Raw genomic sequence first — 21,849 nt, forward strand, 5'->3', positions numbered from 1 at the left:
ACAATGTGAGGGGGATGTAATAACTTTCTCTGACGGTCAATATGGTGTTTAAGACTCTATTGATCCCTCATAGAAAGAGAAACTCCTTGGATAGGGAGTTTGCGTACAAATGTGTGATCACAGGGTTTAGATGGAAAAATAAATAAATAAACTTACACGGCCTTGTGTAAGTTGTATCCCATCAAGGTTTCTTTTACTTCTTTTCGTGTCTTGCTTCTGAATGGTGGTGCTTCTTTCTTTCTGGTCCTTTTATCTCCTTTTGGTCGGTGGATTCTTGACTGTAGTTCGCCTCTCGTGCGAATGTAAGTGTAAACAATAAAAGAAGGCAATTAGGCACATACATACACAGGTCTGCTGCGGTATGGGGGTGGAGCAATATGATTTTGCATGTATCCAATACTGGTAAATGATATCCCACTCACACGGCCTAATGTGAGTGATCTCCTATATCTGTATCTTGTCAACACCAATACGATTTAACAGATCTTGGGTAGAAAACATATAGCCAATGACCAGGGCTCAAACGTTCAAACCTGGTGGGGGAGGGATAAAGGGATATACCAAAATACTCATACGGGCCAGTATGAGCACACACTCATAAAGGTATCTTTGATACTCCAGTAGCAATGATGGTAGGTAAACACCTAAGGGCTACACACAATCTCAAATGGACTCAGGGACACTGAACACTATGGGAGGTGAAATCTTTATTTAAACTGGCATAGAATAAGCAATAAACACCTTAAAACAATAATAAGGGGGTAGGAGATATAAAAACAAAGAAGCCACTGCTGCTTCTTAAATAGGGAGAATAAAACAGCAAAAGGAAATAGTTGGTGGTTAGTGGGCACAAAGTCTCTTTTCTCCGCGTCCGGATGAAGAGAGTTTCCACTGCACCTCCGGTTCCTCACTGAGTGCTGCACGGTTCCAAAAGTCGATGAGCTATGCGTTTCGCCCTGAACAGGGCTTCCTCAGGCTCGTGAAATGTGGAGTGGCTGGTTTTTAGTCCCTTTAAATAGGCACCGGTTCTGTCCTCCATGATTGGTAATTGGCTTCTGGCTCCCTGCTCGACGGAGAGCCGCCATCTTGATTGATGCGTGTGCTTCCTGTGGTGGGCGCTCGGTATGACGTCAGTGGTTTGCGCCCTCGTGGTTGAAAGGGTTCCTGCATGAATCACTGCGCATGCGCTTTGCAGATCAGTCCGTAGTCCCATAGTGTTCAATGTAATCTTTCCCGTAATCTTTCTTCTGTTGAGCATCCTCATATATCCTGGTCGCTCTCGTTTTTAGTTAAGTCCCCCATGGGATTCTACAATGCATAGACAGGGGTTTGTGTATATCCATCTTTGAGGTATTAAAAGGTACAGATAATGTTCATCATGATGATTGCAGAATATGCAATGCATCATACAAAATAATGTGTGACTTACTGATTTCAAAGTTTCTGTTGCATAATCTCAATCTTATTGTTGTTCAATTTGTTTAGATATTCGTGACAGTCATAAAACATATTATTCATTCATTGTTAACAAATGAAGTCCAGACTGGCGTAAATGCAAGCTATGGTGAAAACAATATATACATAGAAGTTGATGCTGTAGTAGCATTTTCACGTGCAATGTGTGTTTAAATGCCCATGTTGCTGGGTGGTGTGAATAAAATATATAATCGAACATAGTAAAGTTTAAAAAGAGTTTTAAAAGATACAAAAAGAATATATATATAAATATTATTTAAAATTTTAAAAATAGACAATAAATATAGAGATTTCAGGAGTGGAACTGGATTGTGTCCCTACTCAATGTGGAGCCCTCTAGGTGTCAACTTATGCAATGAAGGATACCCTAATCCCGTTTGCTTATGTGAAATGGATCCCAGGATGTACAAATGCATCTAGAGGCCAGAGCAAGATGTTACATAAAAGCCCCTAGGTCTATGTCAATATTCATCCCCCTTGGTGTTAAAGTTTTTAATTTGTAAATCCAGAATGTTTCACGTTGGCATAATTTACGCAGCCTGTCCCCCCCTCTCCAGTGGGCATCCACTCTCTCAATCCCTTTATAGGTTAAAGCTCCTGGATTACCCCCATGTACTAGACTGAAGTGTTTGGAGACGCTATGTGTCATTAACTGCTTACGTATATTTCCCATGTGTTCCAGTACGCGGACTCTCAAAGGTCTTGTAGTACGCCCCACGTACTGGAGACCACATGGGCATGACAGGAGGTATACAATGTAATCTGTACGGCAGTTTAGGTTTTGTTTAATTTTAAAAACCTCTTTCGTGATATTGGAGGTAAATTCCGTCTTTTCCCCTTTCGTGACTTGTTTACAAGCCTTACAGCCGAAGCAACTAAAAAAGCCCATTGGTGAAGGTAGCCAGTTTTGGGTTTTAGTCACTTCCACTTTTTTTCCAATTTAGAACTACTAAATTTTATCAAGTACATTAACGATAATGACGTAAATTTGGAGTTTACCTCCGAATACAGCAAATCGAATATAAATTTTTTAGATCTAACTATTTACATAGATCATTCAACTATTAAAACCAAAACCTTTTTTAAACCCACTGATGCCAATAATTTTTTACTTACATCAAGCTGCCATCACCAGAAATGGCTTTGAAACATACCTTATGGCCAATTCAGGCGTATAAAAAGGAACTGTACAGATGACAGTATATTTAAGGACCAAGCCCAGATTCTAGAAGGGAGATTCAAAGATAGAGGCTATGAGCCAGACCTCATAAAATCAGCACAAGAAAAAACGAACAATTTAATACGTACTGATATATTAGGAACAAAAGCTAAAGTTAAAAGTTCCGATTTTAACACACCGTTCATCACCACATATAATTCGGATGCAAATAGGATACAACACATCATCAAACGACACTGGCATGTAGTACAAACAGACCCTGTTCTGAGAAACCATATCCCAGATGTCCCAAGAGTAATCTTCAGAAAAGCCCCCTGTATAAAATCATAACTAGCCCCCAGTGTCTTCAAGAAAGTGTAAGTGACTAAAACCCAAAACTGGCTACCTTCACCAATGGGCTTTTTTAGTTGCTTCGGCTGTAAGGCTTGTAAACAAGTCACGAAAGGGGAAAAGACGGAATTTACCTCCAATATCACGAAAGAGGTTTTTAAAATTAAACAAAACCTAAACTGCCGTACAGATTACATTGTATACCTCCTGTCATGCCCATGTGGTCTCCAGTACGTGGGGCGTACTACAAGACCTTTGAGCGTCCGCGTACTGGAACACATGGGAAATATACGTAAGCAGTTAATGACACATAGCGTCTCCAAACACTTCAGTCTAGTACATGGGGGTAATCCAGGAGCTTTAACCTATAAAGGGATTGAGAGAGTGGATGCCCACTGGAGAGGGGGGGACAGGCTGCGTAAATTATGCCAACGTGAAACATTCTGGATTTACAAATTAAAAACTTTAACACCAAGGGGGATGAATATTGACATAGACCTAGGGGCTTTTATGTAACATCTTGCTCTGGCCTCTAGATGCATTTGTACATCCTGGGATCCATTTCACATAAGCAAACGGGATTAGGGTATCCTTCATTGCATAAATTGACACCTAGAGGGCTCCACATTGAGTAGGGACACAATCCAGTTCCACTCCTGAAATCTCTATATTTATTGTCTATTTTTAAAATTTTAAATAATATTTATATATATATTCTTTTTGTATCTTTTAAAACTCTTTTTAAACTTTACTATGTTCGATTATATATTTTATTCACACCACCCAGCAACATGGGCATTTAAACACACATTGCACGTGAAAATGCTACTACAGCATCAACTTCTATGTATATATTGTTTTCACCATAGCTTGCATTTACGCCAGTCTGGACTTCATTTGTTAACAATGAATGAATAATATGTTTTATGACTGTCACGAATATCTAAACAAATTGAACAACAATAAGATTGAGATTATGCAACAGAAACTTTGAAATCAGTAAGTCACACATTATTTTGTATGATGCATTGCATATTCTGCAATCATCATGATGAACATTATCTGTACCTTTTAATACCTCAAAGATGGATATACACAAACCCCTGTCTATGTATTGTAGAATCCCATGGGGGACTTAACTAAAAACGAGAGCGACCAGGATATATGAGGATGCTCAACAGAAGAAAGATTACGGGAAAGATTACATTGAACACTATGGGACTACGGACTGATCTGCAAAGCGCATGCGCAGTGATTCATGCAGGAACCCTTTCAACCACGAGGGCGCAAACCACTGACGTCATACCGAGCGCCCACCACAGGAAGCACACGCATCAATCAAGATGGCGGCTCTCCGTCGAGCAGGGAGCCAGAAGCCAATTACCAATCATGGAGGACCGAACCGGTGCCTATTTAAAGGGACTAAAAACCAGCCACTCCACCTTTCACGAGCCTGAGGAAGCCCTGTTCAGGGCGAAACGCATAGCTCATCGACTTTTGGAACCGTGCAGCACTCAGTGAGGAACTGGAGGTGCAGTGGAAACTCTCTTCATCCGGACGCGGAGAAAAGAGACTTTGTGCCCACTAACCACCAACTATTTCCTTTTGCTGTTTTATTCTCCCTATTTAAGAAGCAGCAGTGGCTTCTTTGTTTTTATATCTCCTACCCCCTTATTATTGTTTTAAGGTGTTTATTGCTTATTCTATGCCAGTTTAAATAAAGATTTCACCTCCCATAGTGTTCAGTGTCCCTGAGTCCATTTGAGATTGTGTGTAGCCCTTAGGTGTTTACCTACCATCATTGCTACTGGAGTATCAAAGATACCTTTATGAGTGTGTGCTCACACTGGACCGTGTGAGTATTTTGGTATATCCCTTTATCCCTCCCCCACCAGGTTTGAACGTTTGAGCCCTGGTCATTGGCTATATGTTTTCTACCCAAGATCTGTTAAATCGTATTGGTGTTGACAAGATACAGATATAGGAGATCACTCACATTAGGCCGTGTGAGTGGGATATCATTTACCAGTATTGGATACATGCAAAATCATATTGCTCCACCCCCATACCGCAGCAGACCTGTGTATGTATGTGCCTAATTGCCTTCTTTTATTGTTTACACTTACATTCGCACGAGAGGCGAACTACAGTCAAGAATCCACCGACCAAAAGGAGAAAAAAGGACCAGAAAGAAAGAAGCACCACCATTCAGAAGCAAGACACGAAAAGAAGTAAAAGAAACCTTGATGGGATACAACTTACACAAGGCCGTGTAAGTTTATTTATTTATTTTTCCATCTAAACCCTGTGATCACACATTTGTACGCAAACTCCCTATCCAAGGAGTTTCTCTTTCTATGAGGGATCAATAGAGTCTTAAACACCATATTGACCGTCAGAGAAAGTTATTACATCCCCCTCACATTGTGCTCCCCCATCTCTTCTTTTGTTTCATATATACCAAAGGTCCAGGATAGACCCTAGTGGGGTAATTTGAGTCACACGAGGACTTTTCAAGAGAACTCCGATTAAGGTTGTATTATACCCTTCACATCTTTAAAATACACATCCATTAACCAAGTGACGGTTAGAGCTAGCGCCCGAGTAACACACCATAACTCCTCTTTTATCCAAATCACTTGTTGGCAGCTCCTCTTTTTCTCTGGCCTATCAGACATCATCTGAGCTATCCGTTATGGACTCGGAGTCAAGAGATTTCGAACCAGAGATGGACACCGTAGAAGTAGAATTAGACACTACAGGAATAGAAACTGATGCCACAGAAATTACCCTTAGCATCTTTGAAAAAAGATTGCTAAGAGGTAAGGATATGGCCAACAGAATGAAAGTTACAGAGAAGAAAAAGGATTCAGAAATTGTTAACGAGGAATTCGATGCACTAGACAAATTACTTAAAAAAGAAATCAGGAAAGTATTAGACATGGCATACCTAGAAGAATACATTAAAGTTAAAAGAGTGACAAGGGGATTACGAGTAAGTAAGAAACCCTCCTTTGACTTACACGAGATAGAGTTCACTGTAAGGTGGGAAACCATATTAGACACATGCGGTAACGACCTTATGAAACTTCTAATAGAACACCATCAATATACCCTCAAAACACTAGATGAGGAGATTAATGAGATAAGAGTGAGGCTGGAACCACTGAAACATTGTCCCACATTCAAAGATAGGAACAAAAAACTATCAGGGGAGATAGACACCCTAGAGAGAAGCCTCGAAATTTAAAAAAATTTGAAATTTAAAAGAGACGAAGAAGATTATAAAGAGGGCTTGAGTAAGAAATGGGACAAGAGTGGCCAAAACAAACCTAACGATAAAAGTAGGGATAGTAGCACACATACACCGAGAAGACCCAGATTCAACTCCTCAGACTGTAAACCAACAGACCATGTGGGGAAAGAGTCCCAAATTAATGACCCCCCCCCCCCAGACAGGACTAGAAAAGAGAGCCCAGACAAACACATAGACAGGAAACAAGGAAAAGATAGAAGACCACCTAAGGAACAAGAGGAGAACCATACTCATAGGTATTATCACCAGGAGATGCCCCGACATTATTGGGAAGGGGAGAGAAGATCTGACTACAGAGACAGAGGGGACTACCACCGTAGAGAATATCAGAGTCGAGAGGGACGCTACGGTTGGGGTAACAGATCACACTATGATAGGGAAGCGAGAGGGGGAAGACTAGAATGGAGAGGAGAAAGAGAGGGATACAGAGACAGGAGAGAACACTCAAGACGGAGAGAAAGGGAAACAGAGAGAGTTAGGCGCCCAAGCAAATCACCTAACAGAAGTCCGGTATGGGAACGCACAAAGAAGGGAGCTACAGTGGCTTTTTTAGAACAGGGCACACCGCACCCCCACACGTCGAAACACAAACCATTAATTCCAGCAGACCCAGGGACGGAGGAAAGGAAAAAAGGGAAAAAAAGAGAAAGAGAGGAAAGAGAGGCAGAAGGAGGCCCACAAAAGAAGCAAACGAAGTAAAAGGGGTCTTCAACATTAGTAAAACTCAATTAACAGATACACAACTGAGTCTCATAGCACGGGGCCTCAACTTCGCACCAGCAACCAGACCAAGTGGTTTTACCATGTTTATGGACGCGAATAAATTTTTGAGGCAGCTGACTATGAAGAGGTTTTTTATAAACAGGGACGCTCAGACTAGGGATACGATCAACACTACCCAGGTGGTAACAACAGAAAAGGAGACAGACAGTTTTACACACTCAAATTTAAGAGCAAAATCCAAGTTTGACCCCACGGGTAGTAAAGGACATCATCTAGAGGTATACCATCAATTGATACTAGACGACCTCGAAAAATTAACAACAAACACAAAGAGGTTCAGGGATAATCTCAGTAAAGAGGAGAAACAAGCACTTAAGGAATTATCAGAAGACAGGTCCATCACTATCAAGCCAGCAGACAAAGGCGGCGGTGTGGTAGTAATGGACACGGACTATTATCTTCTAGAGGCTAATAGAATTTTGGGGGATAGGACTACGTATCATGAATTGCCCCAGAATCCAACAAAGGTTCACAAGCAGGAATTAGACATCATTCTGGGCAGAGGTAAGGATTTGGGGGTCCTTAACGATAAGGAATGGGAGTATATCCATCAGGATAACCCAATCCTTCCTGTGTTTTATTTCCTGCCAAAAGTGCATAAGTGTATGGAAACCCCGCCAGGCAGGCCTATTATATCGGGCATCGGTTCCCTAACACAGAACCTGTCGGAATACCTAGACCATTTTCTACAAAAATATGCAACAGCGGGACGATCATATCTCAAAGACACAACACAAGTCATAAACATACTTAAAGACACACAGTGGCAAGATGATTTCATATTGGCAACATGCGACGTAAAATCCCTGTACACAAGCATTAGACACAGGGATGGCCTCGAGGCAGTTGACAGGATCATTGTGAGGGATAGCACAATTTTAGACGATCAACGCAATTTTATTACAGACACCAATCAGTTTATTTTAACCCATAATGCATGTTGGTTTAACGGCATTTTCTACCTCCAGCTGTGCGGTACCGCGATGGGGACCAGGTTTGCACCCAGTTATGCCAACATTTTTTTGGCGGAATGGGAGGAAGCGAACATTTGGTCAACACATCCTTATAGTGCAAACCTGGTCTCCTGGCACAGATACATAGACGACATACTATTTATATGGAAGGGGGAAGAGACAGAACTACTAAATTTTATCAAGTACATTAACGATAATGACGTAAATTTGGAGTTTACCTCCGAATACAGCAAATCGAATATAAATTTTTTAGATCTAACTATTTACATAGATCATTCAACTATTAAAACCAAAACCTTTTTTAAACCCACTGATGCCAATAATTTTTTACTTACATCAAGCTGCCATCACCAGAAATGGCTTTGAAACATACCTTATGGCCAATTCAGGCGTATAAAAAGGAACTGTACAGATGACAGTATATTTAAGGACCAAGCCCAGATTCTAGAAGGGAGATTCAAAGATAGAGGCTATGAGCCAGACCTCATAAAATCAGCACTAGAAAAAACGAACAATTTAATACGTACTGATATATTAGGAACAAAAGCTAAAGTTAAAAGTTCCGATTTTAACACACCGTTCATCACCACATATAATTCGGATGCAAATAGGATACAACACATCATCAAACGACACTGGCATGTAGTACAAACAGACCCTGTTCTGAGAAACCATATCCCAGATGTCCCAAGAGTAATCTTCAGAAAAGCCCCCTGTATAAAATCATAACTAGCCCCCAGTGTCTTCAAGAAAGTGTAAGTGACTAAAACCCAAAACTGGCTACCTTCACCAATGGGCTTTTTTAGTTGCTTCGGCTGTAAGGCTTGTAAACAAGTCACGAAAGGGGAAAAGACGGAATTTACCTCCAATATCACGAAAGAGGTTTTTAAAATTAAACAAAACCTAAACTGCCGTACAGATTACATTGTATACCTCCTGTCATGCCCATGTGGTCTCCAGTACGTGGGGCGTACTACAAGACCTTTGAGAGTCCGCGTACTGGAACACATGGGAAATATACGTAAGCAGTTAATGACACATAGCGTCTCCAAACACTTCAGTCTAGTACATGGGGGTAATCCAGGAGCTTTAACCTATAAAGGGATTGAGAGAGTGGATGCCCACTGGAGAGGGGGGGACAGGCTGCGTAAATTATGCCAACGTGAAACATTCTGGATTTACAAATTAAAAACTTTAACACCAAGGGGGATGAATATTGACATAGACCTAGGGGCTTTTATGTAACATCTTGCTCTGGCCTCTAGATGCATTTGTACATCCTGGGATCCATTTCACATAAGCAAACGGGATTAGGGTATCCTTCATTGCATAAGTTGACACCTAGAGGGCTCCACATTGAGTAGGGACACAATCCAGTTCCACTCCTGAAATCTCTATATTTATTGTCTATTTTTAAAATTTTAAATAATATTTATATATATATTCTATTTGTATCTTTTAAAACTCTTTTTAAACTTTACTATGTTCGATTATATATTTTATTCACACCACCCAGCAACATGGGCATTTAAACACACATTGCACGTGAAAATGCTACTACAGCATCAACTTCTATGTATATATTGTTTTCACCATAGCTTGCATTTACGCCAGTCTGGACTTCATTTGTTAACAATGAATGAATAATATGTTTTATGACTGTCACGAATATCTAAACAAATTGAACAACAATAAGATTGAGATTATGCAACAGAAACTTTGAAATCAGTAAATCACACATTATTTTGTATGATGCATTGCATATTCTGCAATCATCATGATGAACATTATCTGTACCTTTTAATACCTCAAAGATGGATATACACAAACCCCTGTCTATGTATTGTAGAATCCCATGGGGGACTTAACTAAAAACGAGAGCGACCAGGATATATGAGGATGCTCAATAGAAGAAAGATTACGGGAAAGATTACATTGAACACTATGGGACTACGGACTGATCTGCAAAGCGCATGCGCAGTGATTCATGCAGGAACCCTTTCAACCACGAGGGCGCAAACCACTGACGTCATACCGAGCGCCCACCACAGGAAGCACACGCATCAATCAAGATGGCGGCTCTCCGTCGAGCAGGGAGCCAGAAGCCAATTACCAATCATGGAGGACAGAACCGGTGCCTATTTAAAGGGACTAAAAACCAGCCACTCCACCTTTCACGAGCCTGAGGAAGCCCTGTTCAGGGCGAAACGCGTAGCTCATTGACTTTTGGAACCGTGCAGCACTCAGTGAGGAACCGGAGGTGCAGTGGAAACTCTCTTCATCCGGACGCGGAGAAAAGAGACTTTGTGCCCACTAACCACCAACTATTTCCTTTTGCTGTTTTATTCTCCCTATTTAAGAAGCAGCAGTGGCTTCTTTGTTTTTATATCTCCTACCCCCTTATTATTGTTTTATGGTGTTTATTGCTTATTCTATGCCAGTTTAAATAAAGATTTCACCTCCCATAGTGTTCAGTGTCCCTGAGTCCATTTGAGATTGTGTGTAGCCCTTAGGTGTTTACCTACCATCATTGCTACTGGAGTATCAAAGATACCTTTATGAGTGTGTGCTCATACTGGCCCGTGTGAGTATTTTGGTATATCCCTTTATCCCTCCCCCACCAGGTTTGAACGTTTGAGCCCTGGTCATTGGCTATATGTTTTCTACCCAAGATCTGTTAAATCGTATTGGTGTTGACAAGATACAGATATAGGAGATCACTCACATTAGGCCGTGTGAGTGGGATATCATTTACCAGTATTGGATACATGCAATATCATATTGCTCCACCCCCATACCGCAGCAGACCTGTGTATGTATGTGCCTAATTGCCTTCTTTTATTGTTTACACTTACATCTGCACGAGAGGTGAACTACAGTCAAGAATCCACCGACCAAAAGGAGAAAAAAGGACCAGAAAGAAAGAAGCACCACCATTCAGAAGCAAGACACGAAAAGAAGTAAAAGAAACCTTGATGGGATACAACTTACACAAGGCCGTGTAAGTTTATTTATTTATTTTTCTATCTAAACCCTGTGATCACACATTTGTACGCAAACTCCCTATCCAAGGAGTTTCTCTTTCTATGAGGGATCAATAGAGTCTTAAATACCATATTGACCGTCAGAGAAAGTTATTACATCCCCCTCACATTGTGCTCCCCATCTCTTCTTTTGTTTTAGTGAAAAAAAATATAACATTTTCAGTGTGAGATGCGCAGGCAAATTATTGGAGATAAGGAAAAAGCAGAGACTAAACAAATTATTTGCCTCTGTATTTACCAGGGAAGAATCAATTGCAAAAATAGTGCCGCAGGAGGAAGTCACAAGCTGTATATTAACAAACAGTTGGTTAAGTGAGGAAGAAGTTCATAAGCGGCTTGATAAAATTAAAGTACATAAAGCACTTGGTACCGATGTCATGCATCCAAGAGTTCTTAATGAGCTAAGTTCAGTAATAGCCAAACAATTTCCTTTAAGGACTCCATTTCCACAGGCTCAGTACCACAAGACTGGCGTAAAGTAGACGTGGTGCCTATTTTTTAAAAGGGAGCTAGATCACAACGGGGGAATTACATACCTGTAAGCCTGACACCAATAGTGGGGAAGCTACTTGGTTTAGTATGAGATAATATTCAGGAATACCTAATGGATAACACAATTATTAGTAATAGTCAGCATACATTTATGAAGTATAGGTCGTGCCAAACTAACCTTATTCGTTTCTTTGAGAAGATAAGAAGGAATTTAGATAAGGGTAATGCAGTTGAAGTGGTCTACTTAGATTTTGCAAAGGCCTTTGATATGGTGCCATACAAGAGGTTAATGTACAAAATGATGGGAATTTGACTAGGTAAAAATTAGAAAACTGGTTGAAGGATGAACAACAGAGAGTTGTCATAAATGGGTATTTTATGTTGGGCTAAAGTTGAAAGTGTAGTACTTCAAGGATCGGTACTGGGACCCCTACTTTTGTACTTGTTTATTAATGACCTTGAGGTTGGCATAGAGAGCAAAGTATCCATGGTGAATCCTTAATGGAGAAGGATTTAGGAGTGCTTGTAGACAGCCGGCTTAGCAATAGTACCAAATGTCATGCAGCACCTATAGTATAAAGGCAAATAAGATATTATCTTGCATTACACAGGAAATAGATGAAAGGGAAGTAAGCAAAATGATCTCACCGCATAAAGCATTAGTAAGACAATACCTTGAATATGGAGTACAGTTTGGGGCATCCCTACATAAAAAAAATACATTATGAAACTTGAAAAATTGCAGAGAAGAGACAATAAATGAAATGGGAAATCTGATTTATGAGGAGAGGCTAGCTAATTTAGATTTGTTTACATTAGAAAAGTGGTGTCTAAGAGGGGATATGATAGGTACAGTATATACAAATATATTCAGGGACAATACAAGGAGCTTTCAAAATAACTATTCATCCCAAGGGCAGTACAAACAATTCAGGGATCATCCCTTAAGGTTGGACGAAAGGAGATTTTATCAGAAACAAAGGAAATGGTTCTTTACCACAAGGGCAGTTAAAATATTGAATTTATTACCCATGGAGACTGTGGTGGCAGATAAAATAGATATCTTGGAAAAAAGGTTCCAAAACTTTTTAGAAAAGAAAGGTATACAGGGATATACCAAATAAGTAAACATGGGAAGGATGTTGATCCGGGGAGAAATCTGATTGTCATTATTTTGAGTCAGGAAGGAATTTATTTTTCCCCTTATGAGACAGCATTGGGTGATGTTTCACTGGTGTGTTCAGTTTTCCTTCCTCTGGATCAAAATACTGAAAATACAGATGTAGGATACACTGGCGACACACTTTATTCGAGCTCGGCTAGTCCCACGAATTCGGGTATACACGGGTGTATTGAGGTTTGTGACTGTTTTCTGCCCGAGTGCATTGCGTTATTTTCCAGGCAGGGATTGAAGCATTTTATTCCCGCTGGCTGCAATACTGCACAGTATATATATATATATATACTGCATTACAATTCATGAATTTATGCCATCTGGTAGACACGCGAAGCATTGCAGCCTATTAAATCCTAATCATTATCATTTAACAGATCAGCCGCCCGTCAGCCAGGCATGAACCCAGGCTGGGAAGGCAAACACAACGGGGCTTGTCAGAGGTGAGGAGCGGCGCATTCTAGGTATCTGCCAGGTACATACTGGGTGTTTGCTCGAATAAAGTGTGTCGGTGCAGTAAGTATCTGCCTAAATTTAGCATAGGTTTAACTTTATGGACAACTGTCTTTTTTTCAACCTCATTTACTATGTAACTACAGTATACAAACAAAATGTGTGCTCAACTCAGGCTGACAGTTCTAGGTTGAAAATTATATTTAAAAAAGTCCATAGAAAAAGATTGTCTCTCTATCCTCTATGATTGGGTTCCACAGCTATTCAGGGCCTTCCCAGGGAACCCCCACATAAACAGAAAAGACAAAGAGAGGACAAACTCAACCTTTTCTTAGTTAAAGATATATGTATTGGAGGCATATGTAAGTGCCTCTAATTCTAACTTATCTCGGATGTAAAAACAATGTGTACAGCAAAAGGACAGACATCAGTGAAGGTAGGATTCGAGAGATATATTCACCGCTGATCGGATCTTTGAGCACGAGAAGTACACCAAATATGTTTTTTTCCTTTCAGTCCTGCTTTAGGCCAGGTCCCTAGTGGCCCCTGTGACAGGTGCTGCGGCGTGCGCACCACAAACCACAGCACAGCCCTCTATGGGGCTAGCCCCAGTGGCCCTACGTGTGTGGACACGCAAAGCGCTGTGACGCGTACGCTGACAGGGAAGATAATAATATTGTGTCACGGGCTCGGCGGGCAGCCAATGGAAGGGCAGATATGCCCCGCCATGGCAGCCCTCCCCCCCCGATATGGCCCCGCCTCGTGCATCCCATCGCTCCCCTACAGACCGCCAATCGCCAGGCCACTAGGTGAACCTGCAGCTGTGAGGACTGGGGCCATAGCTTAAGCCGGCATTAGGCAAGACTTTTGGTGCCCGCGTACTTGCCTGCTCTCTTCCGTAAACACCCCATAACAACTCCGCCTGTATGCTTGTCTGGCGTCTTCATATTGGTACACATTGCCTATACAGCACCACCAAGCAATCCTACGCATTTCGTTATATACAGCTTCGTTGGTGGTTGAACAGTACTAGTCCCCTTATATATCCTTTTCCCATATATATGAACTCATTTTCACATACTGTATGTCACTTAACATAGTAGCTTACATCCCACATATATATATATGTAAAATATTATGATGTTTACCAGTTACAAAAGTATATATATTATATCAAAAGGACATACAGTGTATACAATTAGATCTTTAAGTCATCGATCATAAGTTAAGTATATTAAGTATATTTTCAGGATACAGACATATTGTCTAGATGCTGCAATATGATAGAAGTTATAGGAGAAAAGGGAAAAAACATTTACACCTTGATAAAGCGCAAGGGGCGCGAAAAGCGTTGGTGTGTTTTATCTGCACTAACTGTCTATGTGAGCTCAATAAATCTGATTTTTTTAATGGAAGTTACCCGTGGCTGATCCTCTTTTTTTTGTGCGGCTGTGCTATGCAACTTTCATACACAATTCTCCTAGAGTCTACTTCTCAATGATTTGCACGCCCTGTGGATTTGCCACACATGGAGAAGGCATCTACAATAAGGTAACAGGCAGCAGCCTTTATGATTGTTACCTTCCCTTGTATACCAATCCTATACAGATGCTGAAGGGAGTTTTGTTACAGTATATTGAGCCATGTGTTGTGGTAGGCACCACTAGGCACCACTAGGCACACAGTTCTCCCGACCAGAGTATTATAATTACTGATTTGGAGAAATTAGTTACTGAAGGCAATCCTGGACACTTTGGGGCCTATGCTATAAGCGTCGATAAGCCACTTAACGAGCACTTATCAGCCAAAATGCCTACTGCTATTCAGTAAGCCTCGATAAGTGGATGATAAAGGCATGAATCGCCCCAAAATTGGATGTAGATAAAGAATAGTCAAGTACTTGACGAGTCCGAGGATAAAGAAAGTTCCGTAGTCAAAATCCGTAGCAGAGTCCGAGTGTCTTAGAGGTTAGAGTAGTCTGTAGGAAAGCCGAGTTCAGGAGCCAGAGGGGGTATTCAGACGAGCCGGGTCAGTAGCTGTAAGGAATAAACACAAGAGAGCACGACACAGGTTCCAGGCAACACAGGTAGCAAGGAGCTATGCAGAGCAAGGAAGTGAAGGCAAAGCAGGATATTTAAAGCGACAGTGACCAATCCGGACGAGGGGCATGGTGGAGGCATGTCGAGGAGCTGCTCGTGAGTGGCTGAGAGACCAGGAAGTAGTAGAGCACAGCTGAGAGTCTGTAACACCAGTGCCAGAATCCAAGATGGCGACGGCAGAGTTCAAGGTATGCACTGGGCGGCGGCATGGGTAGCGACGGGGGTAAGGAGGGGTCACGCCGCAAGGGACATGCCCCCGATTCCTTTCAGTACCCCCCCCCTTCAGGATTGACCTCAGGACGATCCATCCAAGGCTTCTGTGGAAATTTCTTGTGGAAGCGATTGAGTAGAGCTGGAGCATGAATGTCTTCCCTTGATATCCAGGAACGCTCTTCTGGACCATAGCCCTTCCAATGTACAAGGAACTGTACTTTTCCCCTGGATATACGAGAATCCACAATGGACTGTACCTCGAATTCAGAGTGTCCTTGGACCGTAACAGGGTTGGGTTTATGGGCTTTTGCAGAGAAGCGATTGCTCTGAACGAAAGGCTTGAGCAGGGATATATGGAACGCATTGGAAATGTTCATGAATGAAGGCAACTGTAAGCTGAACGTGATAGGATTGATTTGTTCCTGAATCAAGAAAGGCCCCAAAAATCTAGGCGCCAATTTCGGGGTAGGAGTCTTCAGTCTTATATTCTTTGCTGAAAGCCAGGGTGGGAGAGGAGGGAAGACCCTTGAGGTGAACAAAATGGGCCTGTTTCGAAAATCGGTCTACTATGACCAAAATGGTAGTCATACCTCTGGAGGGCGGAAGTTCTACAATAAAATCCATTGAAATATGTGACCATGGACGATCAGTACTGGAAGAGGCATGAGTAACCCGGAAGGCTTTTAATGAAGAGTCTTGTTCTGTACATAAACTGGACAAGCGCGTGTAAATTCGTGAATGAGTTTTGCCATATTAGGCCACCAAAAGGTGTGCTTAATGAGATCCAAAGTTCTCTTGAAGCCGGGATGGCCGGCTGACTGGACGGAGTGACCCTATTCCAAGATCTTCTGACGAAACTTGGGGGCGGCATAAAGAGCTCCTCTAGACCACTCGGAATCTGTGACTGGGCTTCTTCGAACTTTTCAAGAATATCAAAAGAGTTGGCGGAGACTATGCATTTCGAAGGTACAATTGTTTCTCGGATTTCTTCGGATTTTTCCTCAGGGAAAAATTGTCTGGACACGGCATCAGCTTTTATGTTCTTCGTGCCAGGGATGTACGATAGATAATAATTAAATCTTGGAAATAAAAGTGCCCAGCGGGCTTGACGAGATCCTAGACGACATGCACTTTCGATATAGAGAAGATTCTTATGATCTGTCAAAATAGCAATTGGTTTGCGGGAGCCTTCCAGGAGGTGTCGCCACTCCTGTAAAGCCATCTTGATGGCCAGGAGTTCTCTATTGCCGACATCATAGTTCTTTTCAGCAGGGGAGAACTTTTTTGAAAAAATCCACATGGGTGCAATTTATCTTGAGGGGAGAGTCCCTGGGAGAGAATGGCACCCGCACCACAATCAGAGGCGTCCACTTCTAACGTAAACGGAAGATTAGTATCAGGATGACGAAGGATGGGTGCCGAAACAAAAGCTTGGTTCAAGGTTTCAAAGGCGGAGACGGCCTCCGGAGGCCACACAGATGGGTCGACTCCCTTCATAGTAAGCGCAGTGATGGGAGCTACAGTGGTAGAAAAATTCCGAATGAATTTCCTATAGTAATTGGAAAAGCCCAAAAAACTCTGAATGGCCTTAAGAGAATTGGGCAGGGGCCAATCCAAAACAGCCTTAAGTTTTTCTGGTTCCATCGAAAATCCTTTATCCGAAATGATATAGCCTAAGAAGGCGGTAGTAGATTGATGAAAAAGATATTTCTCGATCTTTGCATAGAGATTATTGACACGGAGACGAGAGAGGACAAGTCTAGTATGCTGGACGTGATCTTGAAGATTCCCAGAAAAAAATAGAATGTCGTCAAGGTAAATAATTACGAAGGAATTGAGGACATCACGGAAGACATCATTCATAAAATCTTGAAAGACAGCAGGAGCATTGCATAAACCAAATGGCATAACGAGATACTCGTAGTGTCCGCTTCTTGTATTGAAGGCGGTTTTCCATTCATCGCCTTCTCGAATACGTATGAGGTTGTAGGCTCCTCAGAGGTCTAGCTTGGAAAACATGTTGGCCCCTTGAAGCCTATCAAACAGTTCCGAAATCAGAGACAGGGGATACCGGTTTTTGACAGTAATGAGATTGAGGCCCCGGTAGTCAATGCATGGTCTCAGGGATTCATCCTTTTTCTTCACAAAAAAGAAACCGGCACCGGCAGGAGACGAAGAGTTGCGAATTAATCCCTTCTCAAGATTCTCGTTGATGTAGTTTGCCATGGCTTCAGTCTCTGGGAGAGACAAGGGGTAGGACTTAGACTTTGGCAGGACGGCACCAGGGACCAGATCAATGGGACAATCATAGGATCTATGAGGAGGCAGGACCTCTGACTGAGACTTACTGAAAACATCGATGAAATCAGCATATACTTCGGGAAGAGTGGAGTTGCTATCAGAAGGCGTTTCCATTCCTGCAGGAGCTATGACTGACGAGGATGAGGCATCTGACTCTGGCTCCCATTGAATCGGTTTGCAGTCCCTCCAATGTATGCGTGGGTTGTGATGCTGTAACCACGGTAACCCTAGGATAACTGAAACATCAGGAGAGTGTATTACGTCAATGGAGATCATTTCGGTGTGAAAACCGGCAGATAAAGTGAGAGGAAGAGTCTCTAACGTGATGAAAGCAGGTTGCAAAGGACGTCCATCAATAGCCTCAAGTCCAATTGGTGCTTTCTTGGAGATAAGAGAAATCTTGTTACGGGTGGCGAACTCTTGGTCCACAAAATTACCACCAGAGCCTGAATCGAGAAAAGCAGCAGTAGTTACACGAAAATTTGGGCCTTCAAGCGAAACTGGGAGCATAATCCTCTTAGGGAGTTCCTCTTTAGAGAGGGAGCGAGAAGAAATTGATCCAAGGGTTAGTCCCTCTTGCGTGGCTGGTCTCGTTTGTTCCTTGGGCCTCAAAGAACAAAAACGTACCACATGATCTGGTGATCCACAATAATAGCATAGGCCCTCATTCTGGTGGCGAACCCTCTTGGCCGTCCTTTCGGGAGTACGGATCCGCTGACTGTCGATCTGCATGGGTTCTATAGCATCAGGAAGAGGCTGAAAAGCCGGAAGAGGCCTAGGATAAGGAGAGTCAGTAGGCACGAACCTGGGACGTTGGCGTTCGTGACGTTGCTCCTGGAGGCACAGATCCATGCGTATGCACTGTGCGATCAAATCCTCCAATGCTTGGGGTCGGGGCTGGACTGCAAGTTCATCCTTTACAGATTCGGACAAACCTTACCAAAATACAGCAATAAGTGCCTCTTCGTTCCAACGAGTCTCTGCTGCGACGGTCCGGAATTCCAGCGCAAATTTGGCTACGGACCTACGACCCTGAGACAAATGAACTAAAGAAGAAGCAGCAGTATCTTTGCAAACAGGAATATCAAATACCTGCTGGAATTCTTGGCGGAAAAGCTGGTAATTCGACGTGGTCTCCGGACACAGCTCCCAGATGGGAGAAGCCCAGGCCAAGGCATCCCCTGTTAAGAGAGAGTAAACATAGGCTACCTTGGTGCGTCCGTTAGGAAAGAGGCTTGGAGATATTTCAAACTGAATTTCACACTGGTTCAAAAACCCTCGACAGGCCAGAGGGTCACCCACATATGCTTTAGGCATAGGGATTCTTAAATGTGCGGCTGCTGCTGGTGGCTGGGTGGGCTGTAGTGATAGAGTGGATAGTTGTTGAATCAAATTGGTAATCTGCGTTCCAAAAGTACAGTATGGATGCATTGTGCAAGGGACATAATTAGCTCCCCCACCTCAGCCAGGTCTGCATTTGGGCTCTGCATAATGTCACGCTGTGCAGCCCGCAGACCAGACCAGTCCCCTGTACTGAGGTGGGATGTAGAGTATACACACCGACAGCAGAGGGGGCATGTCCGGGATGTGGCGTAGTAGCGTAGCCAGGCCTGGATCTAGATAAAGAATGGTCAAGTACTTGCCGAGTCTGAGGATAAAGAAAGTTCCGTAGTCAAAACCGTAGCAGAGTCCGAGGGTCTTAGAGGTTATAGTAGTCTGTAGGAAAGCCGAGTTCAGGAGCCAGAGGGGGTATTCAGACGAGCCAGGTCAGTAGCTGTAAGGAATAAACACAAGAGAGCAAGACACAGGTTCCAGGCAACACAGGTAGCAAGGAGCTATGCAGAGCAAGGAAGTGAAGGCAAAGCAGGATATTTAAAGCGACAGTGACCAATCCGGACGAGGGGCATGGCGGAGGCGTGTCGAGGAGCTGCTCGTGAGTGGCTGAGAGACCAGGAAGTAGTAGAGCACAGCTGAGAGTCTGTAACACCAGTGCCAGAATCCAAGATGGCGGCGGCAGAGTTCAAGGTATGCGCTGGACGGCGGCATGGGTAGCGACGGGGGGCAGGGGCAGCAGCCGCTGCAGTACTGGTAGTGGGTAAGGAGGGGTTACGCCGCAAGGGACGTGGCCCCCGATTCCTTACACCATTACAACTATACCTTAAACTGCTGCCACTACCAAAATTGTATGTCAAGTTGTACTCGCAGAGTTTTTGGTCTCTCTTTACTAAGAAAATATGTAATTAACACACAAAAATCTATCGGAGCAAAATGTGTCTGAAAATACAATCAAATGTTCAATTAGAGCCCAAAAGACAGTACTTATTACATTTTAGATTTAATGTACAAAAATTATCCTAAAACTTCATGCACGGTAAACTGGACAATCCCGCCTTCTGGGTGTGTCCTTAACGCCTCCCCCATCAAACTGGAATGCCACCGTTATTGCTTGAGGAGACAAAATGGCTTTTCTTTTGAATCAAATGATGCCTGAATATAGAAAATGTCCCATATCTTTATCCACATACCTCCTGGAATAATGTGACTCATAAATGTGTTTGGGTGAGTTTGCCACAAGCAAATATAATATTTTTCACCAGCTTAGTACTAAGTTTGAGACAATTGAATATTTGCACCCTAACAATTGTGGATTGTTTAGGATAATTTAATTTTTTGGATCACAAATGTTCCGAAGATATATTTGTTATTATTGCAAATCGTTGTCATGAATGCGCGACAAGACCATGTCAGGAGGCAATATGCAAAATCTGCGCAATGCCTAACACAGCGAGCAAAATACAAATACCGCAGGAATCTGGAGTACAAAGTCAAAGGAAGGTTCACCTGTTCCTCCAGCAATGTTGTGTACCTTATCGTGTGCATGAAATGCCCAGGGGGATGCAACTACATAGGTGAGATGGGACAGGGGCTAAACAAGAGAATGAACCTGCATCGCTACAGCATCACACGCGGAACAAGAGACAGTCCTGTTGGCGAACATTTCTCTGACTCTGGCCATAAGATAAATGATCTCAAGGTGGCCATACTCAAAGGTAATCTCAGAACACCAAAAGAGAGACTGTTGCATGAATATAAATTTATGAAATTATTTGGGACACTCACCGGTAGCCTAAGCCGAGACCGCAGCTTCATGACCACTACACAAGAGAACTCTCTTCCCACGAGTGCTAAGGCCCATGTCTATGAATTCTGTGCAGTATGAATGTACACACACTTGCTTCTTACACATACAAATGTACAATGTCATTCTATCCCTTTATACCAATAGGGACCACATAGTATCCACACACATGCACAGAAATGCAACACCCTCTTACATTTCAACACTTACCCACACCATTGTTATACAATCCCCATCTACAAACCCCTTTTGTAAAGCACTGTATACACTGGCGACACACTTTATTGAAGTGTGGCCAGTTCCGCAAGCCGGGAGATTTCCCGGCTTGCAAGTGGCAGCCCCTCGGCGTGCCGCGCGTCACCGATGCGCGGTCACGCGTCATCGGGTGCCAGCGCCCCCTGCACGCGCGTCCAGGGCTCCCCGAGGGAGCCCTGGTGTCCCGCGATGTGGGGGACGGCGGCAGGGGGTTCCGGGGGACCCGGCGGACCCGGAGAGGAGAGGGGGAAGCCGCGATCGGCGGGCCTCTCCTCCGCTGCTTCGGCGCGCGCCCGGCACCCTCCGGCGCGCGCCAGGTAACTGCTGCGGCCGAGAACGGGCAAATGCTCGAATAAACTCGGCTGCAGCAGTACACTGTGGCGCTTTATAAATTAAGATTTACACACATACACACACACACACAAACACATACATGCTTACTCTAACATCACAAACATTCTTGGACCATTTAACACCTTATGTCATAAATCGCATACTGCATAGGGGGAGGGTTAGGCTTCACCCATAGAGATAACATTTCTAGCTGTCCTGTTTGAAAGTAAGTTTCTTCGTTTAATTGGTTGTAACTTCGCCCGAAGAAGAGATCACTGTATTTCAAA

This window comes from Ascaphus truei, chromosome 3 (assembly GCF_040206685.1).
Source record: "Ascaphus truei isolate aAscTru1 chromosome 3, aAscTru1.hap1, whole genome shotgun sequence".
NCBI classification, from domain to species: domain Eukaryota; kingdom Metazoa; phylum Chordata; class Amphibia; order Anura; family Ascaphidae; genus Ascaphus; species Ascaphus truei.